We start from the raw sequence: 22,608 nt of genomic DNA, 5'->3' as shown, positions 1-22,608 counted from the left end.
CTTGCACTAGTTCAGTCATTTATTTCTTTTAAAAGAATTTAATAAGAGCAATGTTCTATTAAATCAATCTGTTTCCTTTTAAAGGTATAATACATATGTGCATGGATCTGCTTATCCATAACTCTGTGGATAGCTTTATCCTGATTTATAGATGAGCAAATATGCATGAGAAGTTGCTATCCAATGTGGTCTAAACAATACATATCGTTTCATTTGGTCATCATAGTAACCCTATGGCGTTAGGTACTGTCATAACTGACTTAAGTTTTTGGAAAACTGGACCGAGAGAGATTAAGTAACAAGATCGCATACTAGTAAGTAGTAAAGCTGGGATCCAAACCCAGGCTGTCTCTATAGTCCTTGTTTGAAAATCCTACACTGCACAGACTTACCAGAAGCAAAGTGCTCCAAGTCTGGAGTCACGTACAGATGATTTATCTAGAGAGTAATAATAACAAATAAGTAACTTATTTGTCTTCAAGATACATTATTTTGAACAATGTTGGATTTTTTAATTTTTATTTATTTTTATTTTTTTATTTTTTATTTATTTATTTTTTTAGCTCTGTAGCTTACAAAACCTAGTACAGATTGGTTGTTCTTCAGGGACCTGGTTATAATTTACTTGGGATGAACTGAAAACAATGAACCTCAGATAGGGTGGGGATAGCAAAAAGCACTGTGGATAAATGACTCTTTCCTCCTCACTGCTTTCTTCTTTGCTTCATGTGCTGCGTCAATAATAAAAACCATTTTCATAGGATAGGGCAGGGAGCTTATACGTGAGTTTGATTCAGAAGTGAGAAAGTGTCTTTGAATGGGGATTGCCTACATGTGCCTGCCTGCTGCTCTTTTAGGCTTCTAAAAGGAAGCGGACAGGAAGAATGTTAAAAAAATGAGGGTGGAGGGTTCTGGAGCCAGGAGAAGTGGCTGGGTCTGTTGCTCCCCTGCTGAAGACTGAGACATCCACTCTGCCACAGAAACTTCCTGGTGACTTGTGATGTGAAGTGATGCCAGCAGCATCCACAGAGCATGCAGCTGCTTCAGAATCAAGGCAACTTGCTTCCAACCCTATTTCTGCATAAAATCTGGGTCTGGATAAGCAACCAACACAACTGAAAGTCGCCTGGAGCAGGACCTTCCTCCTCCCTCTGGTGTGAGCTCCCCAGAGCTCTGTGTCTTGCTGAAGCTGTCAGGAGAGGTTTATGCCACACCCTCTGTCCTTTGATATCCCAGCCATATCCCTTTGCATAACTCTTATAAATATAGATGTTAGCAGAAATTGCCTTTGACTGGGAGCATATGTCCTGGTATTTTCAGATTGATCCCCTGCACCTACCTGTTGTTTTCTTCCTCGGGTTTTGCTTTTGTGTCCTCTGTGGGTTCCCATCAGGGCAGCCCGGAATCTCAGAGCTTGTTTCTTATTACATCAGCACAGGCTCCCCGGGGTCCAAGATCCTACCCTGTACAAAGCACCACGTGACCATTCTTTTCTTCATGCCTTTTCTAAAATGTGTCAGGTAAGCAGGTATGACTTTTATATAAATTTGGGGGTAATGCACACATTCATTCATAAAGAGGAAAAAAATGTTTCTAAGATACGTATCACCTGCTGGGAAACCATTGCCTCTCTGCCCTGCTTTTTTCCCATGGGGTCAGTGATCCCTTTGCTTGCGTGTGATTTGCAGGAGTGATACTCTGTCTTCTGAGGAACTAGAGCTGGCTACTGTAGACTTGTGACTGAGGAAATATATCTGACCTGCATCAGTGGCACCCTGAAGAAACAGGCCTGGCTTATTTGGAATGACAGGGTTTTACATGTAGAAAAGTCTTACGCACCATCTCTTATAACCCTTCCACTTGTCAGTTGTGGTTAAGACCACAAAATAAGGAAGTTAAAAAAATAGGGCTGGAGCCCAGGTCCACGAGCCCCTCATACCAACCTTCTGTCCATCTGCAGTGCTCCCCTGCTTCTGTTCTCACCCTCTGGGGCTCACAAGATTTATTTTCTATTTTTTTCACATCTCTGATTAGATTTATTCATGAATTTTAACAAATTTTTAAAAGATTTGTATTAAAATGTAGTAACATACAATATTATATTAGTTTCAGTTGTATAACATAGGTATTCAATATTTATATATCTAAAGAAGTGATCACCATGATAAATCTAGCAACGATCTGGAACCACACCACGCTATCACAGTGTTATTGACTATATTTCCTATGCTGTACTTTACATCCCCATGACTTACTTGTTTTATACCTGGATATTTGGACCTTATGCCACTTCACCATTTTTTCCCCTTTTTTAATTTTTCAATTACAGTTGGCATTCAATATTATTTTGTATTAATTTCAGGTGTACAGCATAGTGGTTAGACATTTTATAATTTAAGAAGTGATCCCCTTGACTAGTCTAGTACCCACCTGGCCCTAGGCATAGTTATTACCATATTACTAACTATATTCCTCATGCTTTACTTTACATCCCCATGATTATTTTGTAACTACCAATTTGTATTTCTTAATCCCTTCACCTTTTTCACACTGCCTCCCAAACCCCTCCCATCTATCCCCCACTAAATGTAGTACCCATCTACACCCTACATAGTTATTACACTATTACTGACTGTGTTCCTGTGCTACACCCTACAGCCCCATGACTACTATGTAACAACCACTTTGTACTTCTTAATCCCTTCCCCTTTTATCACCTCCCACCCCACCCCCGCTCCTCCCATCTGGCAACCATCAAAATGTTCCCTGTATGTATGAGTTTGTTTCTGTTCATTTATTTTGTTCTTTAGATTCTACTTATATGTGAAATCATATGACATTTGTCTTTTGCTGTCTGACTTACTACACTCAGCACAATACATTCTGTGTCCATCCATGTTGTTGTTACCTCTCCTTTATCCACTCAGGGACACCCAGGCTGCCTTCATATCTTAGCCATGTAAATAATGCTGCAATAAACATATGGAGGCACACATCCCCTTGAAGTAACGTTTTGGATTTCTTCAGATAAATACTCAGAAGTGGGATTACTGGATACTTCAATGTCTCTTGTTTTAAAGTCTATTTGGTGTGGTATAAGTATTGCTGCCCCAGCTTTTTTTTTTTTTTTTTTTTTTGTCAGTTTCATGAAATATCTTTTTCCATCCCTTTACTTTTAGTCTGTATGTGTCTTTTGATCTGAAGTGAGTCTCTTGTCGAAAGCATATGTAAGGGTCTTGTTTTCTTATCCATTCAGACACCCCCTGTCTTTTGATTAGAACATTTATACCATTTACATTTAAAGTAATTGCTGATAGATATGTAGTTCTTGCCATTTTATTATTCGTATATTTGATCATTTTCTTTTTCTTCTCCTTAAAGACATCCTTCTAACATTTCTTGTAATACTGGTTTGGTGGTGATGAACTCCTTTAGCTTTTTCTTGTCTGGGAACCTCTATCTGACCTTCGATTCTAAACAATAGCTTTGCTGGGTAGAGTTGTAACTTGGTTGTAAGTTCTATCTTTTCACCACTTAAATTATTTCATGCCAATCCCATCTGGCCTGCAAAGTTTCTGTTGAGAAATCAGCTGATAGTTTTTTAGAAGCTTCCTTGTAGGTCACTAACTGCTTTTCTCTTGCTGCTTTTAAGATTCTTTCTTTTTAACCTGTAACATTTTAATCATGATGTCTCTTGGTGTTGGCCTCTTTGGGTTCATCTTGATTAGAACTCGCTGTTCTTCCTGGGCTTGTATGTCTATTTCCTTTGCCAAGTTAGAGAAGTTTTCAGTCATTATTTCTTCAAATAGGTTTCAAATTCCTTGCTCTCTCTCTTCTCCTCCTGGTACCCCTATGATGCGAATGTTGATACACTTGGTGTTGTTCCAGAGACCCCTTAATCTCCTCATATTTTTGGATTCTTTTTTCTTTTTGCTGTTCTGATTGGGTGTTTTCTGCTACCTTATCTTCTACATCGCTGGTTGTATCCTCTGCTTCATCTAATTAATCTACTGTTGATTCCCTGTAATGTAGTCTTCATTTCCGTTATTGTATTCTTTATTTCTGACTGGTTCTTTTTCATGTTTTTTATCTCCATTTTTATGTTTCCTATCTCTTTGTTGAAGTTCTCCCTGAGATCACTGAGCATGCTTATAATCAGTGTTTCCAACTCTGTGTCTGGTAGATTACTTGTCTCCCTTTTGTTTAGTTGTTTTTCTGGAGCTCTGTTCTGTTCTTTCATTTGGGACATGTTTTCTTTTTGTTTTCCCCCTATTTTTGCTATCTTACTGTGTTCGTTTCTGTGTCTTATGTAGGTCTGCTATGTCTCTCTAATATGGCTAAGGCCTATTAGAGCGGCCTTATGTAGTAGGTGTCCTGTGGGGCCCAGTGACACAAGTCTTCCAGGTCACCAGAGCCTGGTGCTCCAGGTGTGTCCCTTGTGTGGGTTATGTGTACCCTCCTGTTGTAGTTGAGCCTTGGTTGCTGTTTGCAAGTCAATGGGAGAGACTGACCTTCAGATTTATGGGTTGTGAGGACTGGCTGTGACTACAGTGGAGGAGCTGTGATGCAGGGGCTGATCCTATGGAGCAGGATTCCCTTTAGTGGGACTCTGGTGCCTGCCCAGTCTGCCATTTGGGTGTGTTGTCCTTGGAGACAGTCGGGTGATGCTCTGGCTTGGTCTGAAGATGGCCACCAGGTGTGTCAGCCCTGGGGCCTCCTGTGAAGGGAGGACCCACTGCAAACCAAGTTCAGCTGCAGCCTGTGCCCTGCTGGGGGTCGCTGGCCTAAGCCACAAAGCAATCCACATATGGCCACCATTCACTCTGACTTTGGAGGTGCCTGAAGAGGCCAAGCCACGAACCAAGGCCGGCTGTCACTAGTGCCGGGGTTAGGCTGCTCAGCCAGAGTTGCAGGACATGCCGAAGCCAGATGCTGCTTATTTGGGTTTTGTGAACTCTTGAGAGATTTTTTAGGAAATCCTGCAGCATGAGTCAAGACAGGCTATTTGTATGGGAAAGCACTGGATGCAAGTTAGATGGGTCTGAAATTTGGGTGGGACGGGGTCTCCAGGAATCACCTGAGGCAGGGCAAATGAATGATGTTAGGCAGGTAGATGGAGACTCAGATATGGCGGCTGCCTATGTCTGTACGCCACGGGAGGTGAGGGGGGTGGAGGAGAGGGCTCCACAATGGAACAGTGGCTTCCACCAGGTCCTCTGTCTGGGAGAGAGCTGCTTCTCCAGCCCTGGGCTGAGGAGCCTGGTGTGGGGGCAGGGAGTCCTTGCTCCTCTGCAGCCAAGAGATTCCTCCCAACTTATAATGTCACATACGGTGTGGGACCAGTCCATTCTATGTCTCTTCCCCTCATATCAGTCCTGAGGTTGTTTCTTCTGTGTGTTTTTAGTTGTAGGGCTCCTGCTCAGCTAGACTGAAGGTGATTCTCCATGATGGTTGTTCTGTAGTTTAGTTGTAATTTTGATGTGGTCGTGAGAGGAGGTGAGCACAGCGTTTACCTACTCCACCTTCTTGACTGGAAATCACAAGATTTGTTTTCTTGAGTAATTTAGGCAAACACTGTATATTTGACTTCTTTAGCCATCCATAGTTGTATTTGAGCATAGCCAGGTTTCACTTACTGTCCAGATAGTAGCACAATACCTTTGTGTGGCCAGAGCTCATTAATTCGAAATGCATGGGCATAGACCAAAACTAAATGGATTTTGAACTAACCAGATTTAGATTACACAATATTTCATTGAAGGAGAATGAGCCATCAAGTCAACTGAGAAACATCAGCTGGTTCAAATTATGAGATACTTTGAATGAAACAATATTGCCTTAAGTGGGTTTTATATAGTGTTATAGTGTTATTTTCAGAAGTCAGCCTCTTTGCTAAAGCAAATGGCTCCTACCGTAATTCTATTTGAAACTTTAATGTACCATTACTCGAACTACTTCCAAAGGTGTTTTTCACTTGGAGCCGGTGATTTTAGGTGACACATAGAGAAACAGGTTTTTTTGTTTTTGTTTTAAAGATTTTATTGGGGTAGGGGACCAGGACTTTATTGGGGAACAGTGTGTACTTCCAGGACTTTTTGTCTAAGTCAAGTTGTTGTCCTTTCAATCTTAGTTGTGGAGGGTGCCATTCAGCTTCAAGTTGTTGTCCTTTCAGTCTTAGTTGTGGAGGGCGCAGCTCAGCTCCAGGTCCAGTTGCCGTTGCTAGTTGCAGGAGGGCACAGCCCACCATCCCTTGCAGGAGTCGAACCGGCAACCTTGTGGTTGAGACGCACCCAACCTTGACGCACTCCAACCAACTGAGCCATCCTAAACTCAGCGGCAGCTCAGCTCAAAGTGCCGTGTTCAATTTTAGTTGCAGGGGCCACAGCCCACCATCTCTTGCGGGACTCGAGGAATTGAACTGGCAACCTTGTGGTTGAGAGCCCACTGGCCCATGTGGGAATCGAACGGGCAGCCTTGGGAGTTAGGAGCATGGAGCTCTAACTGCCTGAGCCACCAAGCGGGCCCTGAGAAACAGGTTTTTAAATTTTAATAATTATATAATGTTGTTTTAATGAGTATTGGAAAGCTAAGTAAGGCAAAGAACTTCAGAGTTAATGAATATTATTGCTTTGTCACAAGTAAGTAAAAAAAAAAATCCATTTAAAATTGACTTAAAGGAAAACATTAAGTGAGTGCATTAAATAGTGCATTTGGTGTGAGGATATGGCCAAAATGGTGACAATGTCTTGTTATTGAATAAAGTGTAGAAACAAAGGCTTGAAGAAAAGACCAAGTTGGGTGTTTGGGGAGGGGACAGGGTAAAACGTCATTAAAGATCATACAGTTGAAATAATGAACCATTTTGATGTCAGAATCAAATAGAATTCTTGCTTAAGAGTTCCTAAGACCTTGTCATTTGGCACAAAAGAAGAGCTGTTGACTCAATAATTTTTGTGTAGATGTATTTATTTAAGGCCTTTTCAGGTAAAAGTTGTGAATACCCAGTGTATCATTTAAGGTAGAGGACCCCTTCTCATTGTCCATGCAGCACTAACTCACTCCATATTCCTGAAATACAGAAAATACGTTTCATTAAGTTGGCTTATCGACACATGTACTTGATTTCTTTTTATTTTTCTCTTTTCCTGTGAAATCAAAGGTCGTGCTTTCCCTTGTTCTGATTTAACTCTTTGAACCTGTTCCTTTTCATTTGCCCTTGACATAGTAGGAAGAGCTGCCAAAGAGAAACCCACGCAACAATAAGAAATCATAACAATGTCAGTGATGAGGTAATTCAGAAATAACAGCGGCCTGATCTACAGGGCTTTTCTGAAACAGTCCTCTAAAGTGTCACATGTCACAGTCATGTTCTGATCGCTTCACCTAGGATGGATGAGTATCTAGTGTCGTTCCTTGCACTCATTTCCAAAGAGGAAGGGAACTGAATAGAACATTCTGTAGATGGTTGACCCATTGCAGTAGGGACTGAGAGAACATTCTAGGTACATATCCACAAAGTGGATACTATGTTTGCTTGCTTTTAAAAGCAAATCTAAAAATATATATTTCTTAGCAGCTGTGTAACTGCAAAACAGAAAAAAAAATCTGCTCCACTCCAGAGCAAATTACTCACTAGATATCTCCAGGGTTCAAATCTTAATGCTTCAGAAATTTACTGCAGATTTTACTGTATATATTTAGACCAAGGAGCCTATTAGCTTGCGATCTGGGAGAACCTCCGCATTCTCATGAAAATGAGAAATGTGCCACTGTTGGCAACCTAAGGCTATAATTATGTTAATCTGACCATTTTAAGACTGAAATATGTTGTTTTAAAATGTGTCTGTATTTTTATTATTCATAACAATGATCTGAAGAAATTTAGTGAAATGCTAATACGTTTTTATTCAGTATCACTTGGTGACTAGAGCATAAAAATGAGTCAGGTGGTATTTTGATCTCTTTAATTTTGGCAGAGAATTTTTATCTACAGAATTGTACTCATATACACAGTACATCTTAATATAAAAACTACCAAAGCACATTTTTATGTTTTAAAGTAGTTACAGTGAATATATGTGCAAGGCTGTCTTGACATATATGTTCAATAACAAAATATTTCTGCATTTTCATTAAATCACCACACTGCTATATCCCCCCCCAAAAAAAAAGCTAAAAAATATTTTTGAGCAATACAACAATATACATCTTTTTCTATCAAGAACTAACCTAAAGTACACACATCATTGTTTTTAATACAAATGTGAGACAGGATTAGAATGGACAATATTGTTAAAATTCTGAGAGCATTCAGAAACTTGTCTTTAGCTAAAATAATTGGTTTTGCCTGCTCTTCACCGACCAAAACCTGTATTCTTGCCACAAGCTCAGGATGACAGGGGTTCTCTTTTTATTCCTGAAGAGAGGTGATAAGATGGAAAGGGAAGAAGATGTACGTAATCACTCATCTCATAATTTTTGTAAATAATTGATATTTGAACGTACTTGTCATAGCAGTATAGAGTGGATGGGAAGTCTTATCTAGCCTGATATGGGTTCACAATTGCCAGTTCATCTGGGAATGAGAATGAGGAAAATCACCTTCTTGAAGTTGAGCCTAAGGCATATAATTGGACTTCTTTCTCAAGGATGATGATTTGGGCTATAACACACTGTAGTGTTTTTACGTTGGCTGCATTCAGCATCTCCATTCTTTCTTGAGCTCTTTGAGCTCAAAAAGAGAATGTGTCATTCTCTTCATCTTCATGAGAACATATTAAAGTAGGTATTGTCCATTTTATTCGTTTTGCTCTCATAAGTCATTGAGTGAGCCCACCAATGTTAGTTGGCAATTTTAATAGTAACACACGTTGGTCACACTTTTCTCCATGCAAGTTCGTATGAGAATAATTGAGCTCCTGTGATGCCCACAGCACCAGGAGAGTATGTACAAAAGGTGTTTCTGAACCTACTTAGCAGCAGAACCAGAACTTTAGAAAAGCTCAGTGGCAGGACTACAGTCACAGCCAGGAGCCCACAGCCTACGAGATCGTCAGGAGGAGAACCCACGCCTTTCTATTCATGCTCTAGGGCTGGTTCCAGCACACCCTACTGCCTTCCTTGGACATCATGGTGGGGAGGAGTACTGATGGAAGAGAATGATTAAACCTTTTTGACAAATTGGAAACTAATTTGTAGACTTCAGCGCATTAAAGGAAAACTCCAGAGTTGATATTCCGTAGAATCAATCCCTTGTCTTGATGCCCTAATTTTAAGAAACGCCTTTTGTCTCTATTGACCCATATCTTCCTGTCCTCTCTGGGAGAAATTTTGCCCCACTGTTGCTTTTCAATGAGGTGAAGAAAAATAAGAGAAAAGATAGTACAAAGAAGAAGAAAAAAGACTGGAGGCTGGGTTGGGCAGTGGGGGAAAATGAGCTACTTTGGGGTCAGCCTGCAGCTTGTTTCTCTTTGAAGTGAGTTGAAAGCACTTGCTGCTGATCATGAATTTCCAAAGGCTCCGCAGTTTGCAGAGCATTTTCGTCACATGTGTGGCAGGGGATTCTCTCCTGTCAGGGGCGATGTTTATGGGGAGCAACTAGACTGTGTCTGCCCCTTGCCAATGTGCGCATTTTGTCATATGGGGTGTTGATTTCTTTACATGGACTCACTGGGCCAGTAGCTATGTTTTGTTTCTCAGGAGCTCTACAGTTTCAGGAATGCTCAAAGGCCTGGCCGTTTGTCGTTGGGATGCTGGGGAGCAAATCTTGTCTCTGAGGAGGAGGCTTCTGACAGTGTTGGAACCTGTGGGGAAGCAGTGACTGGCTGATGAGTGGCTGCACAACCTCAGCTGTCTGTGCAGGGCAGGGCATGGCATGGCATTGCAGGGCAAGGGCAGAGAAGCTTGCCAAACCCAGCCCCGGGGCATGCATGACTCCCAAACTGGTTGTCTTTGAGGCTGTTATTTATCCAAATAAGGAGAAGCTGTGGTTATGCTGACCATCTCAGATTTCCGAGTCATGTCCACTGGCTGAATGGCTGGCTGACTGACGTGATATTTGAACTGAAAACACAAAGGTATTCCTTTGAAATGGAGCGCTCTTGTGGGGCTCATGGATATCCTGGAGTTATCGTTTGGAAGGTGGTTTCTCCCCACATTTGTAGATAACAGTAATATGGTCTGGTCTACTTTACTCTTCTCTTGTACCTCTTGGAACATTCAATACAGATGACTTTGTTCAGGTATTTCTGGACCTGGCTTTAGACGGAAATAATACTGATCTTAGTGATCCTTGAACCACTGCCTTCCTTTGAAAAGTGTTCAAAGAAGGCCGGGCCTCTACACTGACCTCTTAACATTAGAGTGCAAGATGATTCTGGCACACCATAGATCCCGGCCCTGTTCTTTGACTTTGGGTAGGTCACTTGAAGTCTCTGCGCCCCAATTTCTTCATCTGTAAAATGGGGATTATAATGTTTCATGGATGAAAATGAGCTGGAAATTAAATGAGGGAATTCTAAAAAGCATTTGGTAAATAGGAAGTTTCGAAAAATATTCGTGTTCTCTCCCCATTTCCATCTTATCCTGGTGGATTTAGTTGAAAATGTTTGCAGGTAAAGAAATTCTAGGTAATTATGATTGCCACCCAAACTTTAATAATGTCAGTTTTCTGAAGTAGGAATTAACCAAGCCCACAGCAGAATGGAGATTTTTAAAAAATGTTTTTCAATTATAGTTCACATCCAATATTATGTTAGTTTCAGGTATACAGCACAGTGGTTAGACATTTATATAACTTGTGAAGTGATTCCCCTGTTAAGTCTGGTACCCACCTGACACCATACTTAGTTATTACAATATTATTGATTATATTCCATATGCCGTACTTTACATCCCCGTGAGTGTTTGGTAACTGCCAACTTACACTTCTTCATCCCTTCACCTTGTTTACCCAGCACCTCACCCCCACTCCGATCTGACAACCATCAGTTTGTTCTCTGTTTCTATGAGTCTATTTTTGTGTTGTTTGTTTGTTTTGATTTCTAGATTCCACAAATATATGAAATCGTACGGTTTTTCTCTTTCTCTGTCTGACTTATTTCCTTAGCATAATACCCTCTATATTGTGACACCCATATTGTCACAAATGGTTAGGTTTCACTCTTTTTTGGCTGGGTAATATTCCGTTGTATAAAAGTACCACCTCATCTTTATCCAGTCATCTATTGATTGACATTGAGGTTGCTCCCTTGTCTTGGCTATTGTAAATAATGCTGCAACGAACATAGGGGTGCATATATCTTTTTGAATTAGTGTTTTGGATTTATTTGGATAAATACCCAGGCATGGAATTGCTTGGTCATAAGGTATTTCTATTTTAATTTTTTTAGGGAACTCCATGCTGTTTTCCATAGCGGCTGCACCAATGTGCAATCCCACCAACAGTGCTTTAGGGTTCCCGTTCTTCTACATCCTTGCCCACACATGGTGTTTCTTGATGTGTTGATGATAGCCATAGTAGAACGGAGACTTTAATGTGAGCTGACGACTTCCCTCTAGTCCCTAGAAAAATGGTTCTTAATGAGTGGTCCTCAGACCAGCAAATTAGCATCTCCTGGGGACTTGTTATAAATACAGATCTTCAGGCCCTACCCAGACCTGCTAAATCAGACACTCTCGAAGTGGCGCTCATGAATCTGTGTTTAAGCAAGCCTTCTAGGTGATTGTGACGTATGCTGAAGTAGAAGAACCACTACCCTAGAGTAACTTGCTGGTTGGCTCAGAGGTCAACCTATTTTCCCAGGGCACTCGGCACTTCCCCACCTCTTGTCTCTGACCGCGCCTTGCTTCCTGCATGGAATACCTAAGAAAGGAAACTCTTTCTTATCTATTGAACTTCTGCTCATAATTTATGGACTCATTTAAATCTCACCTATTCAGAGAAGTGTTCCTCCACTATCCCAGCCAGAAGAATCTTATTCTTCTATAGATTCCAAGAGTGTTAGTCTGTTGCACTCATTTGATACTGGCCAAAGTTATTCTTGTTTTGTCTTATTTTGAATATTCATTGCTTCCTACTAGGATGTGAGTTCTTCAAAGGCAGGAATTGTGTCCTACACATCCTTGTTCCCTCGTCTGTGTTCGTCCTGGGCTTTGCACACATAGTGGCTACTCGATACATATTTTGTGGACCCACAGAATTTTGCAGTTGGAACTGGCCTTGGAGAACATCTAGATCAGACTTCTTGTTTATAGTTAAAAACCAAATGTTAACACCTGGACCAGAGTACAGTTTCCATGATTCCCTGTTTTGTGTTCACTTCACCATGTTGCACTGACTGTGAAGAGACCCTCAATGAGGGCATTCAGGGCCGCTGGTCTGCTCCAAATTTAGCAGGTACTTTTGTGCTCTCTGCACAGATTCCAACCAAACCCAAGGAAAACAGATGAGTTTTCAAAGTTATATTCTTTTCATTTATAAACCTGGAACCTTTTAGAGCCTTTCATAACTAGTAAGAACTGAGCAAGTTAATGAGCCTATATAATTATGTAACAAATGGCATCTATTCCCAGTCTTGTATGAGAGCATTTTCCCAATTCACTGATTCAGTATACCTGGAATACCCATGGAACTTCTTTTGGCTTTGAAAGGTGCTATGAAGAGGAGAGCAAGTGGCTCTTCTGAACCCAGGAAGAGTTGGCCCAAGGGCTGCTTTGATCTGGATCTCCATCGTTGTTTTTTTCATGTTTATTTTGAGGGAAAATTGATCTTGGTGGATTTATTGAATTATTGTCCTTCAATATTATCCTCTGGGGCTCTTCCCTCACAAAACCCATTCTGGTTTTTAAACGTTAGCTAATATTGTTCAGCCAAAGAGCAAAATAATGGCACAACTAAAAAAAAAAGAAAAAAAGAAAAAAAATGCTTTCATCAGAAGCCATCCATAAAATTCCCTTTAAAATTGCCTCTGCTGACATAGGTCACCTTGTGCTGTGTGTTTGTTGTATTACTTGGTAATGGAACCAGCACATGTCCTACTCTGATCGATATAAACACAAAGCAGAATGCAAGCAATGGGATGATTCTAGAAGAAGGGCCACTATTATAACCCAGGTCTACAGAGTTGATTCCAGAAAAGTTGTGAGGAAAGGAGGAGATGTGCAGGGAGGACAGGAAGCCGGCCTGAAAGGGTTAAACCTACCAAGAACACTTGATGTTAAGAAGCTGAGGCTACTTAAAGCGTGAGAAAGGGGTTGATGAGAGGAACCAACGGAAGTCTTGAGATTTGAGTAGCTACATTGTGAGAGGACAGTGACAGACCAAGAATAAAAGATCATTTGTTTTCCAACTTGGCAAACTACTATGCATCAGTTTGTTTACCACCATTTTCTCAAACTGTCTCTGAAAAATATCTATCCTTCAAGCTGTGGTTGTGGCGCATAAGATTCTATATAGATCATCAATTGGTTGTTTGCGTTTAGCTCCGTGAGTGTATGTTACATCATCAAACTAATACATATTTTTAAATTCCTACACTGTTGTGATTATCCTAAAGCTCTAATGTTGTACCAACGTTTTTCACTTAAAACATAGTCAACATGATCGGTTTCCCATTGAAAGGTAAGAGGGACACAGGGCACAATGGCAGAGATGTAATGCCTCTGTCAGTGTTTTAGCATCTGAGAGGTCGCAGGAATGTCACCCAGTGGCCGGATTGGGGCCATAGTGGTAAGGAGTGGTAATCAGATAAGGCCCAGATATTTTATCTCATAAGTCATCTGGTGTCTGGGACTAATGAAAACATCTATGTGTGTCTATACATATATGTGTGTGTATAACACTATATGTGTATATACTCACATAGTGATGTAATGGTGTCTATACAGTGGTAATTAGTGATCCATAAAATATATATAAGTATATAAGCATAATATATAATACATGTATTAGTTAAATAGAATGTATTATTAATTATATAACTAAAATAACTGATTTTGATGCAAGAAGATAACAACCTACTAGTAAGTCTAGAGAGTAATTAAGTCCTACGCCCACTCGTATGTCCCAGTTATTCTTTCCTTTGCTGTGAAAATTTCAACCTGTGAGCGAAGCAAACAAGGTATTTTTCACAGTTTGCCATGTTGCACACAGAAGGTCAAAACTCAAACAAACAAATGGCCAGTAACCTTGGAAGACAAGGCCTTGGGAGCATGATTCCTCTCAGAGCAGGTCCCGGTGTCCTGGAGGACATGGAACTTCATACTTAAACAGCAAAGGAAGCAGTGACTCAGTGGCCAGGCTAAAGATGGGCACGCTTGCTACTTCACTACTTAGTAGCCTTGAGAAGTTGGCAAACGTTCTCAACTCCTAACACTTCCATTTCCTACCTATTCAAATGGGGATAGTATCCCCTGACTTGTGTGTTTCTGAGGCCCATGAAATGAAATCACACCTGAAAAGTGAGTAAACTGCAAACTGCTGGATGATTGTGTGTGTGTGAGTGTGTGTGTGTGTGTGTGTGTGTGTGTGTCCATCTAAATGCCTTTGTAGAATAAGAAGTGTTATAAAGCAGTAAAGCAACATATTACATATTGCACAATGTATGTTGACAAGTTTCAATAGGAGTTTGGAGAACTGTCATAAAAAGAAAAAGTCTAAGGAACTGAAAAGTAACGACCAGTCTAGAAACATTGAAGGGAATCTTGTATAAAAGAACAGTGTCCGTCTCAGAAATGGGTAGATGTCAGAGATGGAGATAAATAATGAGGAGGAGTTATTAACACCATCTGTTGCATGTGGTAGAAAAAAGATATCATTTTACAAACTGTAACTATTTTAGGGACAAAAGGAGGTTGTCCTTGGCCTGGATAACACAGGAATATCCCAGCAGAAGATTGAGTATCAGTGAGAGAAGAACATTTTTCTTTTATCTGTCCTGCAGCTCCACACTGATTACAGCTTGGAAGTTAAATGATTTACTTAACTTCTTGACTCTGTTCCAGATTGAGATCTTTAATCACCATTGGGCACAGTACTAAGTCAGCCGGGTCTGGTACTGGAGGGCTCAGCGGAGTTCCCCGTGTCAAACTATTTAATTATCTTAAATATAGGGATAAGCTAAACACTGACTGGACGATCTCTTTCCTGAGAATTAAATAATTTTGGCAACAGCCTGCCTGTCTCATGTCTCAGAGACATTCCATTTATGATCAAATGAAATATTAATAGATTTACTAAGACCTCACAAATGGTCATCTTTCCAATTTTAACGATGTAAACAAGATGAACTTGAAAATTTTTTTAACATCGCAATCACTTCCCTTCACAATAACACCTTCATGTTTATAAGCCCATTTCAGATTTTGTTTTAGCATGTGTAATTTCTTTAAACCAGTAAAAAAATGAGTAAGAAAGGGGAAATAGGAATAAATTTCTCAAGATTCTTAGCCTTACGAGAGCCTAAGAAATCATTTCCTGTTGAGGTAATGATGAATATTTACTAGCATGTCCTTTCTCAATGGTAATGCAAAAGAAATAAATGGCTTCAACTTTGCTAAAGTGCCAGCCAGTGAAAGGAAGAGGGAGAATGAAGAGCAGGGCACTGTACAGTGCTGGGAAGAGCAGGTTCACCAAAGACGGCCAGGCTGAGAAGGATCCGCGGAAGTAAGGAAACCTGAGCGTGATGTGTTAGGGGTTGGGTTGTGGTGAGTTCGCCTGAAAGAGCCGTTCTTTGGAGCGCACACGTCACTCAGGGGGAGCCTGGTCCTGTGTGGCACCAGGACATTGCTTAGGAAACCTGCTTATCTGGGTCCTCAGGCAGCACGTAGGATACCGAACGCCTCTTCTCTCTCAGGTGAGCTGCATGCTTCTTGCTAGAGAGCATTTAACTCATCCTGATTCACCTCAGGATTGGGCCAGCTTTCAAACTGCTCTGGTAATGACGGAGCCACACGTGTCCTCTCCGGACGGTGCCCTGGAGCATTTTGAAAGTGAAAGGAAATTGCTCTGCACCCACCTGACAGGAAGGAAGAGATGAGAAAGGTAAACGAGACCTTCTCTCACCTTGCACCCACCGACTGACGTGGTGACAAACAGAGTCAACAGAAGCCACCCGTCTCTAAAATTTAGCTGACCTGGACTAAGGTGTTGAGCGTGGTGTGATCACTTAGCCCAACAGCCGTGAGTGCTGAGCACTTTCGTTTTCTGGGGAGGGGACCATGACCCAGGCACTTCACGTTCGCTCACTCTTATAGGCAGTCCTGCACGTATAAACAGTGGGTAAATGAGGACAAGAGCCCTGATGGTCAGGATGTCTTACACCGTAAAGCAGGGTCTTTGGGGATGTGGTAGAGGTGGAATCGTGGCTTAATCGGACAAGGGAGACCAGCCCTGGCCTCCCCCTTCCTGGAAAGCACACGTTTGATTGAAGAAACAAAACCTGCCAAATGTCTACCAGATGCGTCCGGGGCTGATAGAATGTGCTTCCCATACTCTGGTGAAAAATAACAAACTCCTGCTGATTAGATTAAAAATCAAAACAAGGGTTTTCGCATTCCTTCTTCTCTTTTCCGACCTCTTAGGTGGCATCTGTTACAACCACTTCATCCAAATATTGTTTCTAATGAGACATCTTAGGAGGGTGGCGATGTCATGTGCTCCGTTTTCTCCCTCCTTTAACAACCACAAAGCGTCCTGGTGGCAATAAACAGTTTTTTGAGGAAGCCTGCAATGCTGACTGAAATTGAACTTGAGAGACGTCATGGAATTCTTTTGGTCAGCAAGAGCAACCTCTAAAAGCCTTGAAATGTTTGAAAAATGCACAGGCTGCACAGAGTGTGGTCATGGGGTGTGGTCTGAGGCCAGTGCAGCTTCCAGCCCAGCGTGTTGAGTGACTTTTCAGTGGATTCCCACTAGGATAGCTTTCCATTCCACTCAGTCCCCGAGGGGTTCAGCAAGCGTGGCAGTGACTAAACAGAACCTACCTGCAAGCTAAGGAAATGCTTTCTTTCTCCCTCATCTTTTGTTAGCAATGTGTTAATACCTGTTTTCCACTGAGCACTGCACAAGCCACTTCTTGTTGGGAACACACACTGTTCACCTGGAAGAGAATAGCTGCCTTGACGGGTTGCCCACGGGCGTCTCTGAAGAAGCACCCTGGACTTCTCTTGTCTCATTGAGAGTGGGGCAGAAAGACTCTGGTTTCCTTTCTCAAATCCCCTCTCTGCTTAAGTATTGGCGGGTCCTCTCTGTCATTCCCTCTACTTTCAGGTATGTGTTCCAGAATGATTGCAGTTGCTTACCTGGCACTGCGTAGGACTGATTAATGGCTGCTACCCCAAGGGCAGCATGGTAAAACCAGGCTGGTTAGTGAATAGACACACAGCCTCCCAACTCATGTTTTCTCTCCGGTGTTATAAACCAGGAGAAGAGGCTCACGTTTCCTTCACTTACCCATCCACAGACTTCAGAAGTGTGGCAGCAGAGTGGGTGTGGGGTGCTGGTCTACGTAGGTTTTCCTAGCAGTACCCTCCCTCCACAGAACACAGATCTGAGAGTTGGTCCTGGGGGTAATGAGCATGTTGGGTTTTCTGATGGTTTCTTTGTTGGTGGCTGGTTTTAATGATCCTGTTTGCCTTGGTAAATCTATTTTGTAATATTTCCTTCATTGTTAATCCATTTGCCTAGTGCTCTCAGAGTTCGTTCGTTGGTGTGTGTTTTCCGTGTAAGCAATTGTTAAAGGACTGAGTCACCGTGCAGTAGCCTGTGGTTGGATATGGGCTGAGGTTATTCAGTGACTAATTTCCATGGGGAGGAGAAAGTGGCTTATCATAGGGAGGACGACTTTTTATCCATGCCTGCCTGTGGCAGCTTCGCTCAGAAGACCGGGTAGAACAAAATGGTCTTTGCTGGCTGTGAACACTCAAGCTGGGGAACGTTTCACGATCTGTGTCCTTTGTGACTTCTTCTCTGAAGAGAAAACTGTCTAAAATATCCAAATGTGAAACTGAGGATTTACATGAAGCCAGCAAACAAAGGAATCGCGTAATTGGGAACTGAGCCAATGTTCTTTCTCACGGCGTTAGTTATACAGGTGATTTCCTTAAGAAAAAGTAAGTGGCTTTAATTCTTTGAGGGTAAAAGAGTCTCATAAGAATTCTTTTCATTTTTGTCCTGTTACGTCATTGTGTGGTTTGATTGAGTGGGATGTTTACAAATTCTAGACTTGGAAGGGTGGGGTTTGAAATACAATAAACTGTACATAATATTCCCTTTCTGCAAAGATACATATATTTTAAATACTCCGCAACGAGCTATGATTACATGAGACAGTTTCCCAAAATGATTTGAAATAAACAATTTTATGCTGGATATTTTTCCAGAAGCAATTTAAAGCTTTTGCCCCTATATTCAAGAAACTCATCCTCCATTCAGGAAAGTTCTCCATGAGTAATATTTGATTTAATTTACGGTGTTTGGGGAAAATAAAATATAGAGATATGTTAGGATTTCTAACTCACACTTTAGACAATTCATTTAAAACAGCCTCAGATTTTTTTCTGGTCTTCAGGAAGTTCGTGCCAAAGAGCTCAGGCTCTTTGAGCTGCAAGCTGTGGGCAGTGGCAACTGCCTCAACTGGGGCTGTGGTGCTGAGCTCTGGAAGAACTATGCTCTTTACAGGAACTGGAAGGACTCAGCCCTGAGACAGAGGTGGTTTGGGCAGCAATGCAAAGAGGGAGAGACCATGCCCAACAGAGCAGAGGAACGATAGAGAACACTTTTGTTTCTACGCTGCCAATGTACGGATGCGGAGAAAAGGACATTTGCTTTGTCTGGGCCGAGGTGCAGGCAAAGATATACCTGAGTTGTGCTCTGGGAAGGTGTGAAAAGAACCTTTACTTTTGTGTTTAGGTCATCTCTTCCTTGATGTAAAATGAAATTCTTTGAAGCACACATAAAAACATTATTGTTGAAATTTTCTGGGGCAAGAGTCAAGGATATAACGTATCCAGATACATTTAACTTACTAAGAGACATGAGAAGTTTGGTGGCACCAGAGAGATTCGTGGGAAAATAAGGGATTCAGGTACATTAAGGTGAATAGCAACTGTGTATGTGTGTGTGTGTGTGTGTGTGTGTTGCTTATTTATTTTACCTTTAAAGTTTAATATAATTTTGTTCTAAATAGTCTGATTTTTGAGTACTAGTGCAGAAAAATCCAGTATGTACTTCATGCCATTTCTTTATTCATTAGCCAAAAAACAGTTAAAAAATAAAATTGTGTAGGTCCCTGATTATAGAAAGATATCTCCACAGAAAAAACACTAACATAAAAGGCTGGGATTTTTGTTTTTAACTATGAATTATGAAACCTTAATCATCATTCTGGTTCAGTTAGTCAGACATTGAGTATCTCCTGGAGTATATAAAGTCTGCTTTATAACTCAGTCTTGGAAAGTCAGTCATAGCTTGGCAGACCAACATAAGAATTCTGCCAAAGGCTTCCAACCTCTAGGTCACCTGTACTGATGGAGACATTCAACCTTAGGTTACCTGTTCTGTCATAGCTGAATGCTTGTAATCACCTCCACTGTGGAGAACTCGGGTGGACAGTGATTCCTTCAGTGGCCCTGTTGGAGGATGGCAAGATTATTTTGAAGTGGACAAGGCAGTGGTGATATACACAGCATTACCTTCAAGTTCAGGATGCTGATTTCTTCTGGCTGGGATCCATCTATCTTGGCTGAGGTCCCATTCTGGTTGGTTGGTTGGTACCCATGTGATTCTGGCCACTGGATGTTAAATGTCTTGACTAATCACCCACATTCCCCATATGAATACACAGCATATCAGAATTATTATTAATTAATTGTTATATTTCTTTCTGAATTCATCTACACATGACACCAAGAAAGTCAAATGAGACTACTTTCCAACAAAATTTTGTTTTGCGTGTTTCATTTAAAAAATTAGTTAAATAATGTACCTAACCATTTCTTTTCATATCACCAAACGTGTTTTTAAAACACCTATGCAGGAAAAAGTAAATAAAAAATAAAAATACCCATGCAGGCACCCTGTTGTTTTAAAAGAAATTTACTCAACTTTTCATGAATTAAAATTAGTTTTACATTTTCCTTTCATTAATTTTATCCTTCTAGAGAGTTCTGTACTCCTCAGCATCTTGAGATTTCTTTTTACTCTTGCCGGAAAAGGCAGGGTAGTGTGTGCTGTGTGTTAAATGGGGTCAGGATCCCCCAAATCAAGATGTATTCTGAAGCCAGTTAAAGAAGGAAAAGAAAAGGGGTAGTGACTAACCCAGTTCGAATTTTTATTCATCCTTATAATGTGCTCTAGACGTTTGAGGCCTCCTCTTTAATTTTTGGAATTAATAATGACAATAGTACCTACCATTTATTGTGCCTGAGTCACCTTGAACACGTGCTTCGCTTTATACAGTGTCATGTTTCGATCCATATGATAAATTCATCTTTACATCCGTTTCGGTTGATTATTGCATGGTGTGGTCTGATTACGTGGGGAATTTGGCCAGATACACCCTGCAGGATGAGCCATTCCCTTGTATTTTATGACCTGTGAAGGCCTGCTTTGCTCACCACTGAGCCAGACCATTCTTTTCATTGAGCCCTGCCTTGTGGAAAACAGGGTAGGAGAGGCATTTATAGGAGATCCGTGTTGATCTGCTGTCAAACTTCCGTCACATGGCTGCTCCATCCACTCTGGAATGAGAACTGGGTACATTATTATCACACAGTGATAATATCACGCCTTGGTCTAAGGGCCTGAGCACCTGAGTCATGAGGGTGTCAAGAGAGTGAGCAGAGAGAGACCGGGCCGGGCTGGGCCAAGGGGAGCAGATGCACCTTGGGCCCAGCCTTGAGCCTCAGCCTCAGTTTGGGTCCACAAGGGCTGGGAAATGGGGAGAGAGTCCCCGTGGTGAAGCAACAGCTTGAGGATATCACAAGTTTGGTTTAGAGGGGGAGAACAGAGGACCTGTTGTGGTGGGAGGGGTGGGAGGGTAGTGGAGATAAAATTGTTATTATGAGTGAGGAGCCTGCATGCTTTGGGGTTCCCAGAAGCAGCCGGGAAGCAGCCGGCCCCCTAAGGGGGCTGAGGAGCCAATTCAGTGGTGCTCACATAAGGTACCCTCAAAGGGCTCCTTATGGTTGCTACAAATTTGCACCTTGCTTGCATTTTTTATTGGTCAATCCACCATAATATGTAAAACTCCTGAGTCAGGGATTCTGCACTTTAGGGCTTTTCAGAGACACAATAAGGAAGCTGGGCTTTGTTGGTTCTTTCCCTGAATTCTCATCTAGGAGCTGTATGCAAGAATGGACCCTCTCCAGGGTGGGAATTGGCGGCTTATTAGAGCAGTGTCCTAAAATAACGCCTGGTTCTTAGCAACTACTTGGTAAATGTTGTTTACTAAATGAATGAATTTATAAGATAAGGAATTAGTATGTATTCATGCATTGGGCTCTGTTTCATTTTCAACCTTCTTCTGTTGCCTCTACTTTTTCTTCTCTCCCCCCATCACCCACACTATGGGTCTCTCAGCTGCTCCTGTTGGTTCTTGTCCATTTGAGCCCACCTCCTCTCTCCTCATCCCCCCACCTACCCCCTAACCATTTAGCCCTTCTGGCCTGTCACATCTCCCAGAAGTCTGGATGGGAGTGTGGGCTCCTGTGACAGCACAAATAGAACCTGAAGAGTGGATTTGAGAGGTGCCAAACCTGTCTGTCCCTTCCCTCCTAATTCCCCATTTGGAGAATCTCAGTGAGCATCACCCTCTTGGGCTTTGACCAAAACAAAAAGGATCATATACCCATATCCTAAAATAATTTGTGTTTTTCATTCTGCCCCTTGCTAAACAGAGCAGTTCATATGCAAAGTAGTTTCCCCTTTCCCCATTAACGTGGTTCCTTTTTTATTGAGATATAATTGACGTATATCATTATTTTAGTTTCAGATGGACGTAATGATTCTCTATACCATGAAATGATCACCACACTAAGCCTAATTACCGTCCATCACCATACATCTTTCTTTCTTGTGATGAGAACTTTAAAAAGCTACTCTCTTAGCAAATACACAGCAAATACGCTGTCTTTCAAATACACAGCACAGCATCGTTAACTGTAGTCACCATGCTGTACATTACACCCCCATGACTTAATGTTATTTGTTATTGTTATAACTGCAAGTTACATCTTTTGACCACCTTCACCCACCACCCACCTCCTGCCTCTGGCAAGCAGGGTCTGCGATTCTTCAGTCATTGATTCTTTAGTCATTGTTTCTTCTAAAGGGAGTCCCCACTCTCCTGAACTGATGGTAGTGACACAGGCCGGAAGTCACTGCTGCCTGGACAGGAGGTGCCACCTCTGGATGGCTGACTCCAGCAGGTTCCTTGTCATCACGTGGCAGCCCCAGGGCCTGTCGTGTTAGGATTGTTTCTCCCCACCATGCCTGGATTCCCTCCCCTCTTCTCTCCCCTGCCCTCTACACTATGAGTTTTGCCTCTAGTTGCACTCTTATCTCCTGGATCATTATTTCCTCTCAACCTCTCCGAGCTGGTTTTCTTT

At 41.6% G+C, this 22,608-nt stretch overlaps 1 protein-coding gene across 12 annotated transcripts in view; it reads left to right on the top strand.

Annotated features, from left to right (window-relative positions):
- Positions 1-22,608, top strand: part of KIAA1217 — a 435,058-nt gene that overhangs the window by 342,528 nt on the left and 69,922 nt on the right. Inside the window, exon 1 of one of the 12 annotated variants that reach the window (XM_081048612.1) lies at positions 17,808-18,111. The exons of the other annotated variants lie outside the window; for them this stretch is intronic. The gene's annotated coding sequence lies outside the window, so the exon portion shown is untranslated. Of the gene's footprint in view, positions 1-17,807; positions 18,112-22,608 lie in introns of those variants that run through there. 12 annotated transcript variants of the gene reach the window in all.

Source organism: Rhinolophus hipposideros (genome assembly GCF_964194185.1).
Source record: "Rhinolophus hipposideros genome assembly, chromosome: 1".
Classification (NCBI taxonomy): Eukaryota; Metazoa; Chordata; class Mammalia; order Chiroptera; family Rhinolophidae; genus Rhinolophus; species Rhinolophus hipposideros.
Note: the sequence above shows the minus strand (reverse complement) of the source record. Positions and strands in the feature narration are given on the sequence as shown.